At 41.4% G+C, this 21364-nt stretch overlaps 2 long non-coding RNA genes across 4 annotated transcripts; one reads left to right on the top strand and one right to left on the bottom strand.

Moving 5' to 3' along the window:
• The first annotated feature begins 1371 nt into the window (after positions 1–1371).
• LOC138224255 (uncharacterized) lies at positions 1372–4769 on the top strand. Of its 2 annotated transcripts, none has more exons than XR_011182662.1 (3): positions 1372–1450; positions 3796–3865; positions 4706–4769. It is a non-coding gene; the product is annotated as an uncharacterized lncRNA (long non-coding RNA). The 2 variants fall into 2 exon arrangements; XR_011182661.1 differs by having other exon boundaries at positions 1385–1450; positions 3670–3865.
• Positions 4770–7228: 2459 nt separating this feature from the next.
• On the bottom strand, positions 7229–19815 carry LOC138216025 (uncharacterized). 2 transcript variants are annotated; one of them, XR_011182715.1, is made up of 8 exons: positions 19159–19815; positions 14160–18489; positions 13438–13533; positions 13098–13193; positions 9353–12869; positions 8633–8792; positions 8266–8306; positions 7229–7974 (listed from the first exon to the last, which is right to left on the bottom strand). It is a non-coding gene; the product is annotated as an uncharacterized lncRNA (long non-coding RNA). The 2 variants fall into 2 exon arrangements; XR_011182714.1 differs by having other exon boundaries at positions 14160–19815.
• Positions 19816–21364: the final 1549 nt, after the last annotated feature.

Here is a 21364-nt window from a genome sequence, read left to right on the forward strand (position 1 = left end):
ACATCTCAATTTCCCCAACTCAACCCTTGCCTAAACACTGAACCGGATCTAAAATACTACCTACTTGCCAACTCAGTATACATTCTCTTACCTGCCACCTTTTTGAAAACAATCATCCAAGACTAATGTCCTATAGCCTTGAATGCTTACAAAAACCAATGAAAATGAACAAATTAAGGTCCAAACAGGTTTAAATCCTACCACCCTTTGGAAAACCCATTTACAAAGGTGACCTTATAAAAGACAACCCATGGCTGAAACCATTTCAATTCAAAGAACATAACCCTCACAAGCATAAACATCAGATTCCAGAACACATTAAAGTAAACTAAAGTAAATGTTCTTCCATATCTTCAGAGAGTCTAGTTTCAACTAATTATATTACCTTTCAACTCAACACATACCACAAACCTTCCCCAACCCACATTGCACAAATATTCTAAACCCCTACAACCTTCTTCAAATTACCACCCCCCCCCCAACAAACATCAAAAACACCCACCTTTTGCAGTCTTCAGGCCACCAAAGCTGCAAACCAAGACCTCCTAACCTTACAGGAACCAGACACAGACTGACTACTAGACCCAAGGCTGTGTTTTTAAAAGCCTCATCATTAATACAGAGGTGTGGCTAATTCACCAAGACCCTATCCCAACATGTCTTCAAAATGGTCAATTTGCAAAGCCCTGTTGTTCATAATGCGACACACCTGTTTCCGATGACTAAACAAGTATTAGCCAGCCCATCTACAGATCCAGCCATTCAAAATGCATGGGCAATAATGTGGGGGGTACTTAGAGGTTCAGGAACTGCTGGGTAACAATTTTGTTTTTACAAACACTCAGTTGTGGGACTGCACTACTTTGTGAAATATTTTGACAGTCTTAAAAAGACTATCAAGTTTCAACTAAATATGCCACCTTTCCATCCATGACATACAAAAACCCTTCCCAACCTCACAGTACAAAAATATTCTAAACACCTTCAACCTTCTTCAAATGACCACCCAAACACATCAAAACCACTCACCATCCACAGCAGTCTTTGGGCTGACACAGCTGCAAGCCAGGAGCTCCAACCCATCCAGAAACCAAAAGCAGACTGACTACTAGTCTCCAAGGCTTTGCTATTAAACCTCTCATCATTAACTCAGAGGTGTGGCTAAATCACCAAGAACCTATCCCAACATGTCCTCAAAATGGTCAATTTGCAAAGCCCTATTGTTCATAATGTGACACACACCTGTTTCCGATGACTTAACAAGTATTAGCCAGCCCATCTACAGATCCAGCCATTCAGAAGGCACAGGTGATAATGCGGGAGTACTTAAAAGGTTCAGCATCTGCTGGGTACTGCAATGTTTTACAAACACTCAGTTGTGGGACTGCACTTCTTTGTCAAATATTTGGACAGTCACCAGACAATGCCTGACTTTAAATCCAAGTCAAAGGTGAGGAACAATTTTTGGCCAGTTATAGAAATTGAACTGTATACTGTGGATGACAGCATGTTAAATATTAAAGGACTGAAGTAAGTAGATATAATAGTATAAGTAGACGTAAGCAGAAATCATAAGAACAAGATTGCTTAGTTGGATATATACAAAACATTTATTATACTGTAGCATGTGAACGTGATGTGCCTCTTTCAGGTTTACATCGACAAAGAGAAAATCCATAGATATATAAATAATGTACACGACAGTATTCCACCTTCTTCATACATCTTAGGCATCAAAATCTTTAAATTGGTGAATTACAGTGGGATATAGAAAAGTTTAAACATGCTGCTTCTAACACTATATAGTTAATATACATGTGAAATAATTTTTATCCTTTTCCAAGAATACATAGTAAGCACCACTTACTGTTATAACTAATGGTACTGAATTAATATCACTTGATTATATTAACATGGAATCATGTAACTAAGCAGCCAAAAATATCACAAATGGATGTTTTGAAACATTTGGATTTTAAACTTTTAAACCTTTTTGTGTCCCTATAGAGGTAGAGGACAATAGATAATAACACTTTATTATTGGCCATATATAATTTTCTGGTATTAGGAATTTGTCTTTCCACATACCCCAATTGCCTCTACATGAGACACACATACAGGGAGAGAAGCTTGGGGTCAGACTGCAGGGTCAGCCATTTATACAGCACCCCGGGAACATTTGGGCTGAAGGGCCTCAATCAGGAGCCCAATGAAATAGGATTCCTGTGCCAGCCGTGGGATACAAACCAGCAACCTACCAGCCAGTCTCAGATCCTTAGCCATAGAGCCACCACACCATGGAAAATGGGATTTCATGGCCCATAGAGGAATTGAACCCACAACCTTGATGTTAGTAACACCAGACTCTAACCCATTGAGCTATCCAGCACCCAACAGCACTTGCATCATAATGAAGCATGCTCTACCTGTTTTTCATGCCTAAAGAATTTTTTTTTTACCATCTAGTTATATAAAAATGTTAATATACTATACATACTATTTACTATTTCATGTTTTTTAAAATTAGACTTTTTATTAGGAAAAAAAACTTCAGCTCTAAGCAGGAATTGAACCCAGATCTCCCAGGGGGTGAGAAGACCACTCAGCCAAACCCACTGCACCAACAGAGCACTTGGAATTTCTGCTGAAACAGACGGGTCAAAATGTTCCAAAAGTAATCAGGACTGAATGAGTCACAAAAAAAAATATTTACAAAGAAAACAGACTACAGTTATACAATCAGTTCATAAATATCTTTAATATTTTGATCCATTAATGTGATTACTAATTTCTTTTACTACATATTTCCATTTCATAAGCAGATTAGGAAAGTGTGGTGGCTCTGTGGCTAAGGCTCTGCAGCTGGGGCTGGGAAGTTGCTGGTTCAAATCCCACAGCTAACAGAGGGTGTTTTCTCCCTTGGGCTCCTAAGCAAGGCCAATTGCTCCAGGGGTGCTGTATAATGGTCCCCAACCTCTCTGTATCCTGTGGAGAGCAAGCTGGGGTTATGTGGAAAAGACAAATTCCTAATGCAAGATATTGTGTATATAGCTAGTAAAGTAATCTTACCTCATTCAGTGGATTCTAAAAAGTACATGTATTTTACTGGAATAATGCAAGGATTCATAGAAAAGATTATATGCTTTTAAAAAGAACCCATAATATTTTAATCTTAATAATGTTTTAAACTTAACATAGTCAGAAAGAGCACATCAAAACTTACCCACAGAAAGTGAGTTTGATGCATAAAATGTTTGTAAAGTGCAATCCTTCTGTGCACTTTTTATTTAAGCTACCCCTATCACTTAGACATAAAGTATAGTGTTTATATTACTAAATTAATATCAATTATGATGATATAATGTTCAAAGATTTATGCTCCTGTTATTTTTATGTTCAGCTACCAAAATTTCCCTTTTGTTTTAAAATGCGATATAAAGATTCCATATGAAGCAGGTTTAAACATGCACTTTGAATGCCTACATCTGTATAAATCTCTTGATCAAAAAAGAGGCTCAAAAGTGCAAACAATATTCATCAATGAATAGCGACCCACATATGATTCAATCAATCGCACTTTATTTAACCCCAAAAACGAGAAATTCATTATCCATCTTCAAATGAATAGATGTATTATATTGAGTTTGTAAAACTGTTGATTTAATTCAGCCAGCCACTATAGCAGTCAGTTGTGAAGGTTTCACCCCTCACTGGACTTGGTACATTCTGAGGGGGAGGAGCCATCCCAGGTCAGAGGATAAAAGAAGACTTCGTGTGTCTCTGTTTTCATTCAAGAGTCCAGAAGCTGAGGAGAGTGGCGAGTACGGTTTCCTTACTTGTGCTGGGACAAATCTTTTGTTTGCTGGTTAGTCCCATGTTGTTTCTTACAAAGTTGATTTTAGAAAAGAGGTACTTGGATAAAATACACTTGGCTCCTACTACAAACCTTTTGTGGAGAAAAGTGTTATTTATTTGATATTTATTAACTAAATCTACCTTTTTTGCAATAACCTAATCACATGTTAAAGTTTCTACTGACTTTATAATTGGTTGAAACGTCCAAACAGGTCCATGTAAATTAAGAGGATTTTTTTCATAATGTAATTCATTATAAAAGGTTATAAGAAAAAGTGTTAAAAAGAAAAACAAAAATTAAAGTGTCTCTTTAGCTAATTCAAATCCTACAAAGTTGGCAGTTTTATGATTTAACATGGTAGTTGAAAAAACTGGGATATAACTAATGAAATAGATTCTAATTTTAAAGGTCATTACACTATACTGGACTGACCCAAATCACACTCACCTCTGGGATTGGAGAAAAAGATGCCCAAGATCTAGTAGAATAAACTGAGCAGTTAAGCTACTGTACCAAAAGTAGAAGAGTAAATCAACAAAACCTTGATTACTACCAATCTCCTGTTGTATATATGAATACTGGAGTGTCATTTTTTTTTTAAAACTCAGTATGGCACCATTATGTTTTGAATTAACTCATTTAATTACATGGCTAGAGGTAGGATCTGGACAACCTGACCTTTTCCCACTTATTTGGGTTCTTTTAAAAATGAAGAAAACGTTGCTTTAAGACAACTACCAAAAAGTTTATGATGTGATAACTAATGTGAAACTATTTTTATTCACCCTATGGATGATACATACCATTTCTTATTAAATGTCAATGTGCACAATCTTGCTTCTCTTCCAGCCATCATCATGGTTCCAAAGGACTCCATGCAGGGCTCATGAAAATAAATACTCCTTACACCTGGTACTTGTGTTACCAGTTTATTTTTCTACACATTACACTTTATAGAACAAGTGCATCAGAACCAGCTTTGGAATACTCATGTCATTTTCTCCCCAGTTTGTGCGTTTCTTCCAAGTTGTGTTTCCTGCACAACTTCAAGAACAAAGGTAGGTTAATTGCATTCTGGAACAATGAGACGGGAGAAAAGGACTGGCATCCCATCCCGTCTTCAGCAGTGCAGTGACCTGTAAAGTTAAACCACTGAAAATCCAACCCTCTATAAAACCAATACCTCAATAACTAACTAATCTAATGACTTTAAAAGGATGAAAATTGTAAATGTGTTCTTACACTAAGCTTAAAGTAAAAATGTATTTTACTGCTTCCCTAAACTGCAACCTCAAACTCCATCCAAGTATAACAACCCCTTTAATCTACAACTACTGCAGCTATAACCATTTGACAAGGTTAATAAAAAGGGCACATTGCAATCTCAATCTCTACACTAAAATAGCTTAATCTGTAGCACTACATCCAATACACTTTTATTTGGGTGCAGTGGTGGCTCTGTGGCTAAGGATCTGCAGCGGTGGCTGGAAGGTTGCCGATTCAAATCCTGTAGCCAGCAGAGGAATCCTCCTTCATTAGGCTCCTGAGCAAGGCCCTTAACCCCCAACTGCTCCAGGGGTGCTGTACAATGGCTGACCTTGTGCTCTGACCCCATGCTCTTCTCTTTACCTGTGTGTGTGTCTCATTGAGCGCAAGCTGGGGTATGTGAAAAGGCAAATTCCTAATGCAAGAAATTGTAAAGGGCTAATAAAGTGAAGTTATTACTTCACTTAAAGGCATCAACAAATACCTCAAGCCAAAAATACTAATAGCAGCACCCAAATTCATTACATAAACCTTGTATACTGGACAACTTAAACCGCTTCTTGGACATTTTCACCTGGAAGGGAATTGAAGACTAAAAGACAAATACAGTAAAACTAAAATTAAACACCTTAAATATGAAAGTGTCTCCAGTATGACTCATGGGAGGTGCTGTGAAGAGAACCATTAGCAACAACCAAAGACCAGAGTAAACAACTTTGCCAACACTACCTCCACACTAGACTAATGCTGTTTAGCAGGGTACTACCTAGTCAACAGGGTACATACAATAAAGGTAAAACAAACTTACTACAAAAGTTGGCCTACCCTTGTGAAATGAAATCAAACCAGACAAGTGCAACCCCCCCCAGCCTGTAGGTGTAAAAACTCCCCCCATCAGAGGTGGCACTGCAAGTCATATCAGGGTGTGTGCAGTGTGCCTGTTACAACCAAGTGTCTCAGGGTGTAACTTTGAGGATGCTGGTGAAGGACTCGGGAAGCATGACAAGTTTTAGTCTAAAAAAAAATTAATACAAAGAGTGGTATGTAGAAAAACAGACAAGGGCAGTGCCAAAGAAAACAAAAAAGCTGGATAATAAAGTGAGGGAAAGTGACCATTCTACCAAAACAAAACTCAGGTCTTCAGCATCCAACAGCCTAGCTACCCTTCACCATCTACCCAAACCCATACAAAACAAGGCACTCACCCATACTAGTCTCTCATACAACCAACTACATCTGCAAAACATACCCCACAAATGTAACTAACCCTTTACACAAATTCATAAGTAAACTACAAACAAAAATAAGCAAAAAACCGCACAAAAGAACAGAGGTTGATAACACATTAGGGAAACTGCAAAATAAAGGATAAAGTACAAAACATCTACACAAAGCAAAACAGAACCAAAGCACAATCAAATACCCCTACATTCTGAGAACCACCAAGTTAAATACTGAATAAGCCAAGATCAGATTGGTCAAGTTTCATTGAAGATGTCAAAATGGCACAGATGGATGAATTAATGTACCAATGGGGAGGGACAACAGCCAAAGTATGGAACTTATCAAAACACAAACCACACAGGGTCAAAACACAAACTTTATAGGACCATCCAACTGGGGCTCATGAGCTGGAAGCTAAGAGGTCACCCTTCACCAGGACTCTGCCTTCAGACTGGACACCACCATATATATATGTGCATATTCATATCTAAACTGAACTAATAAAAAAAGACACCCAGTGGCAAATTTAAAACTCTTCATAAACCCAAAGCAGTATTTCAGTTCTATGCTTTACACCATCAATGGCTAAATATATACTTTAAAAACTCACCTAGATTCTCAAAAATCATAAAACACCAAGTTTATTATGTGAAAGTAAACCAATACTTGGATCCATAAAAAAAATGTACTACACCAAATGTACGCAGAGTGTAACCTAAATCCTGAGTAGTAAAAAACTGAAATCAAAATCTCATTTAGGGTGTAAAATCTCCAAGCACAGCAATGCAGGGAAAAGCAGATCCAGTGCCAGTATGTATTCAATATAATGAACAGCCACAATCAACATGCAAGAAACACAAGAACAGATTTGGTACATTTAGCAAGTTTTATTATGATGCCATACAAACAAATACAATCAATACAGGAGAACATTGTCTAGCAAAGTACTTACAAATCCACAAAACATAACACAAATCCCCCCCATGACAAAAGTGCTTTCTGTGTAGGTATGAAAAAAGAGCAACTCTCAGCTAAACCAATGTCTCTTTTCCCCAAATGAGTGGATGGCATAACTACTCCTTTTATTCATTTCTACTTGAGGGGCTCAATTGAGTTTTACTCTAAAGCCAATGCAAGATTTATGTACATGTGTGCACCCATGCAAATAAATCATTGCTTGACCTTAGACTCTCAAACTCAGCTTTTCAAGTGGCCCATAATTTACAAAATGGTTACCAAGTAACAAAACTAAACTCTTTCTCCATTCCCACACAGAAAGTCACTGTCTCCTCCTTGCCAGGTGGCTCAGGTGCTAAAGTTACAATCCAAGAGCCAAACACCCATTACAAGACCCGAGTGCAGAGATCCATTTACAGCTTCATGCACCACCTGAGCCTCTTTCCACCCCACAAAAGGCCTCCCCCTCATTCTTCGCTTGTCATTAGGAACTTGTACAGCAGTTTTGATGCTCCTCTGTGGCCATTGTCTTCTGAAATCAAAAACGGGCCCACGAGTCTTCTGGCAAATCTTCGCAGACAGATCTCAGTCTGCTGCATCTGGGCTCCCATCCTGTTAAAGGTCCTATCTCAGCAGCAAAGGCCTCGTCAGCCCCCCAGACAGCAGAGAACCTAAAGAAAAAAAAAACTAGACTGAGTCCTCTGCACTTGTCAGAAATAATCCAGTCTACATTCCCACCCCCAACACCCATTTTGACCTAAATGATCAATGTTCAGTGCTACACAATTCCAAAACAAACCCAACTGAAAACCACCCAGAAATGTGCAAAAGCAAAAATCCATAGAACAGGGCTCCTTCCACAGGGGAAAAGTCCATCTCCAACATCTGCACACAAGTTCCATCCCAAAACAGAGTTAACCACTTATCCCTTCCCTCAACCCATTTTTTCCTTGCCTGCTTACCAAGGACATAGATCCATTTGCTTGTCTGCCTACGCCTTCAGCTTGACACAAAAGACAAGAAATTGAAGCAGTTAGTGTAGGTTACAAAACCAAATCTCAATCATTAAAAAATGCAAGGCTTTCATATTCTCCCACATTTCCCCGATAACAGTATCTTTCGTGTCCATTAAAAGAGCAAAAACCGTAAGAAAAGTTTCCTAAATGTACTACACAACTCCCATGCACATGCCAACAGCTGTCTAACCAATAAACTCACTGGACTTTATATAAAAAATAAGCAGTCTACACAAATGTACCTAAAACAAACATACGCCCAGAGTATACCCAAAATGCTCCATCACACCTCCTAGGAGGGGGAAGAACTCACCCGTCTCGATCCTCTGATGCCGCTTTTAACTTGCACCCCACTCCTCCGGCAGATCTTCACAGAAACATCCCAGAGCCCAACCCCATCTGTGCTGCACATTTGGTCATGAAAGATCCACTCTCTGAAGCACAATCCTGCTCACTTCATCTGGCAGCAGAGCCTGAAATGGAGAGAAGGATTTAGACCAAGTCCTCTGCACTTCTTAGAAACAGTCAAGCCAGCATTTCCACTCCCAACATACAGTGTAACACCTGTCCAGCACTAACCAACAGGAAAATGCCCTGCCCAGGGAGGAGAGCAGTTCATGTGCCAACCCCCATCGAGAGAACCTCAATGCCATCTCCAGCAAGGACTCAACACTGGAGACAGCAGCTGGTGTGCCAAGTCACCATCATACTGCTGTGTATCTAAAGTGATTCGTTACATGTGCACTCGTGAAATAAAATCTCATACAAAGCACTAATTCCATCTTCCAGAGCCAGAATGACAGCCAGTCAAATGCACATGAGTATACAGATAGCTCAACCAAACAGGGAGGAAAAATAAGCCAGAAAAAAACCACTGTGACTCAATGTTTAGCACATTAAAGCATCACATCAAGAGCTCAAAGCTAGGCCTAACCCAAAAGCAGCTTGTCAACCTTCAAAAAAACGTCTTACACACAAGGACAAATTAAAATCATTTGATTTGGACATGATTAGAGAAACAAGTGAAACTCACCACTGCTCCAGGAACACAATCCTCCTAGATACTTGCTTCGCAACTGCTCCAAGATCCATAGGCATCCAGGAAATTTAAGGATAACCTGCAAAACATCTCTTCACTCTCCACTGTTAAAAGCGCAGAAGTTCAATACTTGCATCAAATCAAACCGAATGTATTGTTTTAGCCAGCCACTGAGCTCCCTGTCAACAGCATGGTGTCATGTACCCATGTGTTAAAAGACAGTGACTCCTGCAAACAAGTTGAGCAATTCAGGCAGTAACCGAAAAGACAACCGTCGGCTTCTTTGTAGTTCTGCTCTTTCAATAGAAGATATCCAAAGAATCTCTGGTTTCAGTTCAAAACTCCATCTTAATCGTCACCAACTCACCGAAATTCACATGCAGTACAAAAAGCATTCAAGTACTTCAGATCCCAGGTGCATCCATCTGCAAACATAGGTGACCAGCTCAACTCCTCCCTCAAAATTGAGGGAAAAGCTTCTAGCTTAGATTCTACTGTCCAAAACCCCAGGTAAACAGGGATGACCAAATCCATTTACAGTTGTATTCCATGTAGACAAGTTACTGTAGCAGTTGCAATTGTTTAAAAGAAAACAAACGAATCCTCTAACAAAAGCATTACAGTTTTCCATGCAGCCCTCCCTTTTCACAAAGCCCAGCACTCATCCACTTCCAGATAGCTGGAAACTAATCCCTCCCCTTTCTGCACTAAAACAGACAACCTTACTTTCAATGAAAACAATTTGGTTTTAGGGCAACTTAATTCTTACAGTGAACCCCAGCTGCAATCCTAGTCTAGACTGTACCACATCCGCAAGTTACTCAGGTAGAGATTTCATCCTCTGCACTTTTTAGAAACATTCAAGACATTTCCACAGCAAACTTTGTTCATTCAAGACAAGCCAACAGGAAACCCCCCAGTCCAGGGCTCAGGTGCAGTGCCTGTGCCACCACCCATCAACAGAACCTGGCTGACATGACAAGGAGTTTGCTGGTGTGCCAAGTCTCTAATATTGCAGTGATTTACTTTGAAATGCACCCATGAAAAATCTTTCAGTGCCAGAAAGACAGCCAGTGAAACAATGCTTCACAAAGAAAACAATTACCAAGAAAAATAAACCAAGTTACATTTTGCACATTTAGTCTGTTGAGCTGAAGGAAGCTTAAATTGCCCACCAAAAGTCACAAACATGAGCCGCATCCAAAATCAAAAAGGCATTTAAACACTTTGTATAAACGTGTTATAAAAGGAAGTTATAAAGGAGCCAGTAGCTTTACTAGTTGTCTAATTTGACTAGTTGTCAATTTCAGCTGTGACTCTGGACTCATGTATTCACCAAAATGACTGACAGAATTAGGCGATGCACCTAAACGGGTTTTCTGCCTTCCACATGGACAGAACTGCAGAGTCCAGTAAAACCAGAGGCGAGGATGTATGCATTTATTAACATGTGGTGCAACAACGCATCTACCATCACAGAACACTGCTCAGCCACTCTAGATTTTCAATAATCTGCTGAGGGCATTTACAACTTACCATCTACATTCCCCCCCCCCCTGGTTCAAATGACAAGGAAGCACTAGAATTACTATACACTGCTCAGATCAGTCTCTCCTCCCCACATACAGTAAACTGTGCAGGCAAGCAAAACTAGCAGTCAGAATGGCAGCCACACAGGGATCACACACAGACATACAGGAAAATGCATTATTCACTAGCTACATCAAGATTTGCTGGCAGTGGAACACTCAAAACAATAACTTTTTCCTAAACCGAAACCATAGAGGTTCACAACCTAATCCAAACAAGGTATGAAACATTCAAATTAGGCAATAAAACAAAACTCAAGTCAGCTATCAATCTAAAGAAAGGTATTAAACGCGTAAAAACACTTAAAAATTAGAAGAACACTCATGACCCAACACGCATGTGGGACGGTATAGACTACGAAAGAAAGAACATCTGTGCACCTGCCCATGATGCCTCCCTGCACAACAAGCTCAACACCTTTTACACTCCGTTTGAATCCACTCAACAGAACTGCACCCTCCGCGACCGACCAGGTGCTCTCGCTGTCTGTAAATGTGGAGGAGATCTCTGCTAAAAGTGAACACACACAAGGCCCAATATCATTCCCAGTCGCATGCTCAGAACCTAAACCAATAAACTGCCAAATGTATTCAGACATTTTCAGCACATCTTGGTGCTTGTCTTGAAGCAGGTGGGGACTACAGCTTGGCCCCATCATCCCAATACCAAAGAAAACCACAGTAACACGCCTTAATGACTACCACACGGTAGCACCAACAACCGTCATGGTAAAGTGGTTCAAGGGCTGGTCATGGGGCACATTGAGGACACCATTCCCGACACTACACCCGTACCAACAGATCCACAGATGACAGTCTTCATTGCCATACACACTGCCCCATCTCATCTGGATTAAAAAAAAACATTCACTAACTCACAATCTGCTTTTATCATTCCAGAAACAAGAAACTCGGTGCACTGGGTCTCAATACCATCCTCTGCAAATGGGATTTGGGACTTTGACAGGCAGACCCCAGGCTGTCAGGCTTGGAAACCACACCTCCAGCACACAAACTCTGAACACTGGGGTCCCCCAGGGGTGTGTGCCAAGTCCATTGTCCACCTGTCTGATTAAGAAAGCACAACAGCCTGTATTTCCAAAGACAGTTGAAGAAGCCCAAGATGTCCCCAGAACCTCGCCAACTTATACAGATGCACAACAGAAAGTACACCGACAGGTTGCATCTGCAGTATTGCCGACCACAAAGCCCTACAGCAGGTGGTGAAAACTGCCCAGTCCATTTATGACAAACTGTGCTTGAGGAAAGCTCCAAGCAAAGACTCCACGCACCCAAGCAAGAAGAGCATTTGACCCTCTACCATCCAGAAACCGGTACCGGAGCACTCGGGCCCATATTACCAAACTCCATTTTTACCCCCACACTATTAAACTGCCAGCCACTCACCCATGATCTGAACCCTCACTGTACCTTCTCTTAAAGATCAAACACATTGAAATCTACCTCAACCTCGCATGTCAAGAAACTCACTCCCCATAACTTTAGATCCTTTATTTCATAGTTGATGCATGATTTTGCACATTGCTTCTTTTTTGTACTACTTACCATCCGAGAGCTAGTTATATAGCATTTTGTTACACCATATACCTCTATATGAGTATGACCATCTCTACACTTTCCCAAATCAAAGAAGAGAAACTAAAAGGACAACTCGCCAATGCTAGAGGGACATTGTCCTGCATGACTACCTTTGCATGTGTTCCTACATCCACAGCTGCCCAGCAGATTCAGCAAGGGCAGCTTCAAACCCCTCCTTGCTTTCTGGTGTTCCATCTGCAGGACTTCAATACTCACAGAAAGGAATTAAATCACACTCCTGATGCCTTTCAGACAGCCAATACTGTTCCATGTCTGCATTCAGGTGGGCAGGGACTGGGGAGCACCCATCATGACATTCCACTCTAAAAACAAAACAAGTCATTCATACCACTCAGCACCACCATGGTCTAGCCTCATTGAGAGAGGCTGTTCTGTAAACATCATTGACCAAGATACTGACACTTCTCCTGAGACCAGGGGGTGAAAACCATCCCATCTCTAACAGCTGCCTCTCAGTGCACCAACAAAGAACAAAACAAAATGTCCGTTTCCCTCCTCCACACAACATTAAAAGCTCTCCTCACACTGACCTGCATCTCCCCTTGTTCACCGAGGGAAGCCCAAGTCCACTTCTCAAGCAGTAACGCTCCTTGCTTCCCACCGAGACGGATCTGGGAAAACAGCACCTTGTGGAAAATAAAGAAAAATCAGAACCCCCACATTCAATCATTTTTGACATTGATGCCAAAAAGATCAAACACGGATAACATCTTAAACAACTATTTAAACAACCTATACTAAAAATGCAAGATGAGTTAGGGGTAAACTAATCGGGCAGTGGGATAAAACGTTTAAACATCACCAGTATTAACATTTTTCCAATCTGCTGGAATGCACATGTAGAGTCACAGGTTCTTGCAGATGTATCACCTTAACTTCATCTGACCAAATACAGGCTCCTTGTCCCATAGCTGGGCAATCTCGCAGGTTGGCATCACACTCACATGAGATGAGGAACCGATGCATCTGCAAACAATGAAACCAATGGAAACAAATCAAGTTCAGTAAGAAGGCAGCCTTCATCTCCCTTTATACTGACAGCCAACTTCCAGGGAAGCTCGTGACCCTTTTGAATTACTCCATCTGACAGGTGTCACCAGGTCACAGAAATATGCATGTAGTGTAAAAAATTCATCAGCTTAATCCTTCCTTTAACCCTGACTGATCACAACCTCAAATACTCATCACACTGACCCAAAGAGACAAAACCCAAATTGTTCTTCCTTCTCTTCCAAGATCAGTTAAAATTAAAGACTATCAAATACTCAGTTGTCCATGAAATGAACTAAAGACAACAAGGCTTTCATATAGTCCCACATTCCTCCAACCCAGATATTAGGGTCTTTCAAGTCCACTGTAAGTGCAAAAATAAGTAGACAAAAAAAGCTGAATCTACACATGTACTACACCATTGCTGCAACTCCTATGCACATGCCAAAGGTTGCCTGCCCAATATACTCTATGTAGCCAAATGAACCAACATAGCCAGAGTACCCAAATGTACCCAATGAAAAATGAAGTACCCCATGTAATCAGTGTTCTCAAGATGCCCCATCTCTCTTACTGGGCAGAAACTCGCTACACCCACTCACCTGACTAGATCCTCTGATGTTACCATTGACTTTCAGCCTTTGAACAAGCACCCCATTCCTCCAGCTGATCTTGCTAAAGATCCCAGAGACCAGCCCCATCTGTACTCCACTCCTGGTGATGAAAGGTCATCCGTCTGGGAGCAAAGGTCTGGTCAACCCTTCCGGCAGCATAAAACCAAGTAGACAGTTTTGGCATGATCCTCTGCACTTGGAAAACCACAAGAACATTTACTCCCAGTTCCAGTTTTGTACTAAACTTGTAAAGTAGTTATGGTGCAGCATCTGTCCAGGATAAAACAGGAAAACACCCTGCAGAGAGCCAAGAGAAAACCCCCAGTCCAGGGCTCTTGCCACAGGGGAGGGATCCAGTGCAGTTCCTCCCCTGTGAGGAGAGCAGTTCCTGTGCCAACACCCATCACGAGTACCTGGTCGATATGCTGTAACCAGCAAGGAGTCTACAGTGGAGGAGGCTGTTGGTGCACCACATCACTATTATACTACTGTGCATCTAAACTGATTTATTTACATGTGTGCACCCATGAAATAAATCAGATGCAAAGCAGTAATTGTCTTCTAGAAGACAGAATGGACAGCCAGTCAAGCGCACATTAGTATACAAACACCCCAACCAAGCAGGGAGGAAAAATAACCCAGAAAAAAGCTTCACCTCTAGAAACAGTGTAAAATGTTCAGCATGTTAAAGTGTGACGTTATCCACCAAAAGGTCCAAGAGCTTAAACATGTAGCCTACTCCAAAAGGAGCTTTTCGTCCTTCAGTAAACAGTTCTGACAAGCAAATACTAAATGGTTATATAGCATCAAGTTTGCTATGGATAAGGTTAGACAGGAAAAGAGTGAAACTCACCTCTGCTCCAGGGACATGCCTTCTATTACACCTGCTCCAAGATCCACGTGCATCCAGGAAATGCAAAGACTGCATTACTTACCAATAGGTCACACAGCTGGTATCCAGTGAGCATCCTCTGAGCAGGGTTCACCAAGCCTGTCCCTGTCAAACCCACCTATACCTAGGCCTCAAAAGGGCACAGATTAGGGCAAAAGCAAATGCATATCCACACCAAAGATACCAGTAACTGTTCAAGAACATCAAGCAGTAGGATGTTGAGTTTACCCACCATTTCCACCTTATTCAAAGGCTCAGGAGTTTCTGTAGATAAGAACTTGAAGCAGGTGGATCACCTCACCTTATTCAGGACAAAGCTAGCCTCATTTCTTCTGAGCCAGACCACCATGCAGCATGGCATCTTGGACACTGATACTAACATTTTGACAGTTCTGGATCTTGTTGCAATACTCCAGGCCAGTTCTCACCCTGGACTTAGATGCTGTTGCTTCACTTCCTTGAGATTAGCTTGGATACTGGCTGAAACCAGGAAAGAAAACTAGTCAAATCTGTTGCAAAAGCAAAATAAGAACATTTGAGACAACCAATTAAAAACCTCTAGCTCAACCAACTGAGCCTTATAATCAAAATACATGATTGTTACCAAATCCATTTACAGTAGTTCACTATGTAGACGTATTGCACATTCAAGCACAACTTACCCATCCTTAAAATTCAACCACCACTACCAAAAAACAAAACCAATTATGCAAAGCTGCATATCCAAATTAAATAGTAATTGAAATTCAATCTTTTTAAAGACCTTAAAAGTGCATACCTAGTGCAGCAGAACCTTTGCCTTAAACTCAATTTGAGACAAACCACTTCTGGTTTTGCAAAAAGAAAAAAATTCCACAGCAGTATGAGATCAAAACACCATCTTCAGAACCAAACAGCTACAGTCTTAACCAAGGTGAAAAGGCTTTAGAGCTTAAACATAAGAAACAAAAGCACAAACTACCTGAAACCTATTGATAGGGCACCACGTAGATTGAAGTCTTTGAGCTGCATCACACTTGGCCATCATGGAGATAACACTTTGAACACATACTGATTAACCCATGATCAAACTAAGCCTCACATTCCCCAGTGACTAGAAGCTCCTTTAAAAAACTTTTCTGAAGGATCAACAGAACCACTTAACCACGTTTCACAGCCAGTTTTACGCCAATAACAGTTTGTGCTCATGGTTAAAGTACACATCCAGTATAAGAAAGTCCCCTGGCAGTCTTCATGTAGCCCTCTCACAGGGCACAGTACACAACCACTTCCAATCAGCTGGAAACTCACTCCCCTTATTGCACTAAACCTCTGACAGGATTGATTGTGGTGGACATTCACAGAATACAGTCTCACTGGTTAATCAGGAAGACTCCATACTCAGCTTAGTTCCCTTTAGTTAACTCAATTCACTTTAAAATGTCCAATGTAAGATTTAGTTACATGTGTGCACCCATGAAATAAATCTTACATACGGACAATTCTCTAATTTTCCAGTCATACCATAAACAATTTTGCCAAATCCCCCCCAGTGCTTGCGCAACACTTTCAGTATTTGACTTCCATCTCCTGATTAACCAGTACTTATGCTAGTGACACTTTACCATTAAAGCTACAAAAAACCAACAAAGAACCCCTGCAGCTGCAGGCTACATAATCCCCTTACCTGGAACAAAGTCAACTTTGGCTCAACCAGCCAGGTGGCTCAGGTGCTCCTGGGAACAGCCATCAAAAGGCTGGTGTGCAGAGCAGCAGTCGGAAAAGAAAGCTGTTCCTACCTTTGAAGGTGGTTCAAGTGGTGTCAAGCCCACAGCTGCCCCACACATCCTCCCCAGTTACACTTGAGTGGTAAGGAACTCACTGATCTGACTGGGTCTCCCGACATGGTATTTCACTGTTTGAACCCATCTCCAAGGAGGCTCAAGAGGAGGAGGCTGCTGGTGCTACAACTGCTTAAGCAAGAAACATCACCAAAACAAATGCCTACAATAAAGAAACCTACAGTTCAACAGGAAGCTAAACTTGCCCAGTAAGTCCCAAAACTAAGCCTAGTATAAAACAGAAAAGGCATTGCATTTGGAATTTGCTAGAAAAGACACTTAAACCTGACTCCATATAAACAGTTTTAATTGAACACTATAGTTGGATATTTCCATTGTCTTTGATTTGGGAAAGGGTAGAGAACCACAGTCCCAAGATGCAAAGTGCCAAAACTCAATGAGTGGACAATGTTCTGCACATACTCCCCAGGTGTTTAATATTCACAGAACATTCCTGCTATTCAGACGGCCAATACTGTTCAATGGATTCTCATCTCCAAACAAGTTGTCCATCAGCACTGTTCAGGGACTGGGGAGCACCACTCGCAGCATTCCACTCTAAAAACATTCCAGTCACTCATACCCCTCAGCACCACTGTGGTCTAGCCTCATTGAGAGGCTGTTCTATGAACAAATGTCCAAGATACCACTCTTCTGTTAAACCAGGAGCTAGAAACCTCAATAGCATCCTTTCTCCAGTGACCAACCTCATCTTTGAGGACTGTAAAAGCAAGACTAACCACTCCCATCCTCCACACAGAGGGGACCAGGATGTGCCGTGTAGGCTGCTCCCAACTTCAAAAGCTCTCCTCACACCGACCTAAATCTCTCCTTCGCTTACCTTCAGCTCGCATTGTTCACTCGGCGCAGCCCAAGTTCACCAGCAGTAATGCTCCCTGCTCCCCCGTTCTCAGTCTGACAGCCGTCATCTGCTCATTGGAAAACGGTGTAAAAAAGGAATTGAATCACTACACAGATCCTTAAATTCCTGGTGGAGCCATCTCAAATGCATGCACTTCCACAAAACCCCAACCTTAAATACTAGTCTATCCCTGACCCAAACAACTGTTCAGGCCTGCTCACTCCAGAAATTCCTGCATCACAACACTGACTTGAATACTGAAGATGACAGATTGCAAGTTAAAATTGGTTACAAAATCAAAGACTCAGTTCTCCATGCAGTAAACTAAAGATAAGGCATGGCTCTCAGATTGTCCTGCATCTCTAACCTGATAACCGTCTTTCAAGTCCAAAAAAATAGCCAAGAGTAACAGGAGTTTACTCACTATGCTACATGTCCCATGCACATGCCAAAAGTCATCTGCCCAATACACCCTAGACAACAGTCTACACAATTGTACGTGAACCCAGAGTATCCGGGTGTATGTACTGCACCCAATGAAAACTTTCCCCATGTAGCTAATGTACACATTGTAGTCAAACCTGAATCCTCTAAAGTAAATGACATTCAGACTTGGAACAAGCTCCCTACTCCTCCAGTAGACCTTCACCGAAAGAGACCTGCCCCATCTGCGCTCCACCCCTGGAGATGAAAGGTCCTCCCTCAGGAGCACAAGCCTTCTCATCCCTACTGGCAGCAGAGAGCCTGAAACGGAGAGAAGGATTTAACCCAAGTCCTCTACCTTTCTTAGAAACAGTCAACCCTGCATTTTCGCTACCAACAGGGTCCAAGTCAAACCAACAGGACAACACCCCACAGAGAGCAAAGAAAATCCCCCAGTCCACTGTCGTGCCACAGGGGAGCAAGTGCAGTTCCTGTGCTTACACCCATCAAGAGAACCTGGCTGACACGCTGTCTCCTCAGAGCTGTAACCAGCCGGGAGTCCAATTACTCAGGTCACAATTGAACTAAAGTGATTCATTTACATGTGTGCACCCATGAAATAAATCACATACAAAAGCACTAATTTAGTCTTTGAGAGCCAGAATGACAGCCAGTCAAGTGCACGTCAGTGCCTCACCCAATCAAGGAGCAAACATCACCCAAAAGACAGACAATACAAATCCAAAATTACACCTCGCTTCTAAATGGATAGCATGTTGACAATGAGGTCCAAGAGTTTAACACTCAGCCTACACCAAAAGTACCTTTTCCTCCATTATAAAATTCTTACAAATGAGGGGGTCGTTGGATCAATTTGGACTAAGCAACATGAAAGATAGCCAAAAGTGAAACTCACTCACCAATACTAAATGTTCATAGAGCATCAAATGTGGTTTGGACTAGGTTAGACGGGAGAAGAGTGAAACTCACCTCTGCTCCAGGTACCGTGTCCTCCTAGACAATAACTGCTCCAAGATACATGGGCATCCAGGAAATGTAAGGACAGCTTGCAGCATGTCTTCACTCTCCACTGTTTAATGTGGAAAACACCAATACTCACGGTAGGGTATCGCCAGGTCACAGCTGGGACTCCATCAGCCAGTGAGCTTCCTCTGAACAGGAAGCCCCAGGCCCGTCACTCCACACCATGCATACAGCTGGCCAGGGATCAAGAGACATCACTGCTGACCAAACTCACGAAAGAGCTTTATGCAGTAGGATGATTGGCTTACTGTCCACTGTACGCAGAGGCTTGACAACCTTGGCTGAGCATCACCTCAGCCTTATCCACACAATACTAGTTACCTCTTCTCAGACGTGGACCGCAAGCTGTGATCAAGTCACTCCTACAAACTGTCCATTGCAGCACTACCGATGTCAGCGATTCATGCAGTTACTGAAGAGACTTCAGCTAGTGTCTAGTTCTTCCATTGACATGGCAGACTTCCAGGGAATATGCTGTTGCAATACTCCATGACGGTTGTCACTGGCAAACAAGATTAATTCAACAAGTTCAAATTCAGTGCATCCATCCCAAAACGGATCAACTCCACCCTCGACCCAGACGGATCAGAGCCTATCCATAAACACTGGCTCCTACGAGAAAAAAAAATAAAAACATTTATAAAACTAAAAGTTGACATTGCACAGTGACTAGACACTCCTACAAATGTTTTCTAAAAAGTCTCTTGAGAACCACAGTAGTACGAGACAAAACCACTGACCATGTTCAGTACCAAACCGCTGCAGCCTGGACTGAAAAGGTTTTAGAGCTTAAACATTCACAACAATTGCAACTCAAAAGCACAAATAACACTCAGCCTAGTGATGGGCCACAACCAATGGATTTAAACCTTCGAGCCACTACATGCATTCTACCAGCCTGTACACATGCAGATCAAACCCTAAATAAAAGCAAGTCTCATGTCCCCCAGTGACTAGAAACTCCCCAGAAAATTCTTAAAGTTCAACAACCACTTACCCAAGTTAACACCTTTACTGCCACAGCTCCTGTATATTGACTATTCTACAGGATACTAAAAGAAAAAAAAAGCACAAGACTCCAAACCTATTGATAGACCACTGTAAAAGGATTATTACTAAAACAAAACACTTGATTTTCATCTAATAAAATCTCAGGGCTGCAGTAAATCTGATCACACGGGCTTGCAAACCTTGAAAAAGTTAGATTAAAATCTCAAAAGAGGCCAGTACACTTACCTACCACAGTACTACTAACACTTTAAAAGCCAAAAACCACCTCAATCACATCTTCACCTGCTGCAGCTGGGAACACACTGGCTCCAGGGCTGCCTTATAAAACTCCTCAGGGCGATTAACAGGAGCCAATCCCAACCTGTGCTCAGTGTCCCACCTCCACTGATTCCAATTTAACAACTGCTTCCAATGACTAAACTAGCACTTACCACCTCATCTGTTAATCAGATGAGACTTAGATAGTTAATGGATTACAATCAACTGTAGAGAACTACACCACACCACTATTAATCCATTAGTTATCTCCAACTAAAAAGAAATAACCCTTTATTTTTACAAAACAAAACTGGAGGAACAGATGACTTAACCATGTGTTCAGCGTGGGAAGACTAGAGAAAGGTCTGATATCTGAAACACTTAAAGCAGAAATTAACCAGTCCAGACAAGGTTCAATTTGCATATATGACTAAATTACATGCAGCACTTTATGGTCACAAGAGTTAGCATGGAAACTGCTGAGCAAGAGACTTTAGGACAAAAGTCTTAGGTCTGAAAGATACCATATTTGGAGGGAGCACGGCACTACCCACTTGATTCAAACCAGTTTTAAAAACTGATAAAATTAATGTAAAACCAAAAGAGACTCGAGCCGGAGGTGTCCATTCGCCTTGAGAGCTCACATCTCCTACCACTCTATGGGCACAGAGTAACATACAGATTCTGCAATCAGACTCCATCACAAATAAGTACAATTGACACCCCTGCATGTTGTCACACTCTCAAAAGTGAACAGTAGCCAAGAGAAAAATGCCAAGTTCCTTAATGTACTACACTGAATGTTGTAGCTCTCATGGCCATGTCAAGAATTACCCATGTTGCTACTGTCAGAGTCTCATTTCACTTGTGAAAGGAATTAAAA

Source organism: Lepisosteus oculatus, chromosome 19, assembly GCF_040954835.1.
Source record: "Lepisosteus oculatus isolate fLepOcu1 chromosome 19, fLepOcu1.hap2, whole genome shotgun sequence".
Taxonomy (NCBI): domain Eukaryota; kingdom Metazoa; phylum Chordata; class Actinopteri; order Semionotiformes; family Lepisosteidae; genus Lepisosteus; species Lepisosteus oculatus.